This window comes from Austrofundulus limnaeus, unplaced genomic scaffold (assembly GCF_001266775.1).
Source record: "Austrofundulus limnaeus strain Quisiro unplaced genomic scaffold, Austrofundulus_limnaeus-1.0 Scaffold427, whole genome shotgun sequence".
Classification (NCBI taxonomy): Eukaryota; Metazoa; Chordata; class Actinopteri; order Cyprinodontiformes; family Rivulidae; genus Austrofundulus; species Austrofundulus limnaeus.
In genome coordinates this window covers 213,929-217,370 of record NW_013952829.1, presented here as the reverse complement: position 1 = coordinate 217,370, position 3,442 = coordinate 213,929, and the positions used below count along the sequence as shown (strand labels likewise).

Below are 3,442 nucleotides of genomic sequence, written 5' to 3'. Positions count from 1 at the left end.
GTGAAACTCCAGGCTGCACAATGAGGCGGCGGAGATGCTGCTGAAAGCGCTTGCGCAACCAGAATGCTGTTAATTAGAAAATCAATTAAGATTCAGATCATCACTCATCTACGAATATATCCTGAAAAAGCTAGCTTTTTGGTTTATTTCATAAAAGACGAATCATAAAGACTGAAATCAGATGATTAAAGTTCAAGTTGAAGCGGGATCATTTGAGCCTTGTCACGTTTGTTTTCATCATGGAGGGTGGAGACCAATAAACAGACCTGCATCGTGTCATGAAGGGGAGGGCTTTTCCTGGTGCTGTTATATGTCTTTTAGAGCCGTGGTGTTTTAAGTTCATAATGCATCTGACTTGACGCGGGGGAGAATGGAGAGGCGAGCGCAGAGGACGGCGCGCGCAGGAGAGGGGTGGGTGGGGGGGAGGCGTGATTTCACCTCCGACAGAAATAACGGGGACGATGATAAAAAACAGGGGGGGAAAACCCACTCTGAGAGAAGCTGAATGGATGGAGCCAGAGCCACGTCACTGGCAGCCGCAGCCATGAAGAGCGCGCGCTCCAGCCTCGAGGCGAATCACTCGCTCTCTGTCTCCCGAGACGAGCGCTTCTCGCTTTTGGAGTGCGGGATCCCGCAGCGGCTCGCAAGCGACGGCGTGAGTATGAAATGCCATCTTTGTTTCTTTTTAACAGTCCGGGCGGGGAAGAAAAAAAACCCCACAGCGGCAGCGGTTGCAGGATATATCTGCTAAAATATTAACAGGAGAAAAGCGCGTCTGCATCCGCGCCGCGTGCACCGACAGTCTGCACACATAACGGGATGTAGTCTGAATATGGGCGCTGTTTGAGCACCAGGTCATCGGATGAAGATATGTTATTTTGTCTTTTTTTTTTTTTTTTGCTCTGTTTAGATGCAAGTGTAGTGTAAAAAAATTATATATATAAAATAGGAGCTTCTACTGACCGGTTGATTGTTTTGCACATTTTGGTGCACTTACATCTCTGAAAACCTGAGCTTTTTTTATGTCTTGAATTTGTGGATGGAATTGCGCACAGGTGCTGTGAAAGGTCACCATCGAGGAGAAACTTGTCCTCTCTGGAGGAGCAATAAAACATAAAAGAAGAACTTCTAATTGGATCTGCTATATAGTGAAACTCCTTCCTTCACCGTGTCAGTGACGCATTGTGCCAAAGACTTCATGTGCGCCATTCACGTGGCGACACAAAGGGCCCAAAATGCGCCTGATTTCTAATCCCCTCCGAACACTTAGCAGGGCCACTCTGTGGTTCCAGCAGCAGCAGCTGTAAGGACTGGCGTCATATGAGCATCAAAGCATCCGAGCTGTGGAGAAAACCGAAAAAAAAAAGGGTTTGCATTTCTTTTCACGTTAAACCCTGTGCGGCCACGAGGCTCAGAAATAAGGATTATCCGCAGAAAAACCTGCAATACATGCGCAATAAGACAAAGTAAGTGCATTCACACCCATGTTGGATAAAGGCAATCACAAGGCCAAATATCCAGCGCACACGTGTGCGCCAAAGTACAGCCCTGTGCCGAAAACACGTGTGCGCCCCCAGAACTCACCGGGGCAGAAAGCTGAAGCTGGGGGGGACACTGAGGACCAATAAGGGAGAAGAATTCAAATTGATAAAAAAAGACATAGTTCACGTGATGATCATGAGTTAATTTATAGGCACAGAACAGTTCTAATGAGTGCAATGTTTGCACTTCATTTTAAACTCAATATGCGTCAACCTGGTTTTAGTTAGGATTCAATGAATGATAAAGCATAATTTTTAGAATGTCCAATTTATAATTCGCATCTCAAACACCCTCTCACATTTACATATAATCACACACACACACACACACACACTGAGGAATAAAGCTGCGTGTGCCGCGGCAGTGTGTGTTGGAAAGCTGATTGCGCGTCACCCACTGCGCGTTCTGTTGTGGCAGAAATCCTCCACAACAGCAGTAATGAGCTGTGCTAATAACCAAGCTGTTTTAGAATCAAGACTGAAGTCTACACCTTCCCAGGCCCATCATCATTATGTCTCTAAAAGCCTTTTTTTTTTTGTTATTGTAGAAAATGCAATTTAAAGACTTTCTTGTCTATAATATGCAAAGTTGGACAGTTTGGCATTGCTGGAAGAAAGCTCCAGTGGCCTTACAACACGTGGCTCAGACATTAGAAGTGATCTGCATTCTCACTTTCCCCCCAAACAGGCTTTTGATGCCAGGCTGAAAGGGTGAAAAGCCTCTCTTTAGTGTGAAAAAACATTTTTTTAAGATTTTGAAATAGCTATACATTGCATGAGTGGAAACAAAATGATTACATCACTATAAACTCTAGAAATAATTATTCAGAAACTCAGTTTCTGTGTTTTACAGTGAAAATGTTGAGTTCAAATTTTTTTAATGACAAAACTGCATTGTGTATTTTGGATATTAAGTATTTTTTTTCTTTTGCACTGGATTTGGAGACTAATTTTTACAAACAGCTATTTAATAAGTTGCACAGCCCCTCCCTCACTGTCAGTGTGGCTGTCACTCATCAGAGCTCATGAAACACAAATCCAAACAGATTATTTCAACGTTCATTCTGGTAATTTATGCATATCCATTTGGCTTCATAATATGTGTAAAGATTGCAAGATTTTATTGCAGGAATCACTTTCATACTAACAAGATTTGAATCTTTTTTTTCTCCAATTAGAGGAGCTGGATTTAATGACGTCACACACGTCCTGGCCAATAGCACTGCCTGATGAGGTTTGTTCAAGAGCAAAAAGTCAAACCTCCTAATTTTGCTTTAAACAATGACACACTATATTGGTTTTATTACTCAAACTGGAGGCAAATTGAAAATCTAATGTGCTTTATTTAAGAAAAGTAATTTTATGTGAATTACATCACACAGGCATGAAAACAATTAGGTGTAAATTTAACAAACAGGAGAAAATAGAGCAGAACACACAAAGAAAGAAAGTGATAAGATGCTGCAAAACATTAAAAATAAATAACTCGTCATCTCCATCAAATCTATTAATAAAACAGGTATTTATATTAGGAAAATATGATTAATCTATTATGATTTGTTCTAAGCTTAGAATTGTCCAAATATATCATCATAAAAACCTGTTTAGAAAATGTTTAATAATAAGTTAGCATTGTTCTTAATAAAAATAAAGAATTTAAAATTATTAATAAGTAATGACATAAAAATATGCATAACAGTTAGATTTTAAATTAGAGGAAACATTTCAGATTTGCATTAGTCTTGTAGCTTTAATTAAAATAAACTGTATTAATTGCAAAATTACATTCAAATTTTGAATTAAATTTTTTTTACGCAGTACATTTTGTAAGGAGTATATTCTGGAAAAGGTGTGTGTGTGTGTGTGTGTGTGTGTGTGTGTGTGTGTGTGTGTGTGTGTGT

General features: G+C 40.1%; 1 long non-coding RNA gene across 4 annotated transcripts in view; it reads left to right on the top strand.

The window, feature by feature from the left end:
* The first annotated feature begins 476 nt into the window (after positions 1 to 476).
* Positions 477 to 3,442, top strand: part of LOC106529211 (uncharacterized) — a 15,518-nt gene continuing 12,552 nt past the window's right edge. For 2 of the 4 annotated variants that reach the window (XR_001311607.1, XR_001311605.1), the window contains exon 1: positions 477 to 655. This is a non-coding gene — a long non-coding RNA (uncharacterized LOC106529211). The remainder of the gene's footprint in view (positions 656 to 3,442) is intronic. The other 2 variants (XR_001311608.1, XR_001311606.1) reach the window with 2 other exon arrangements.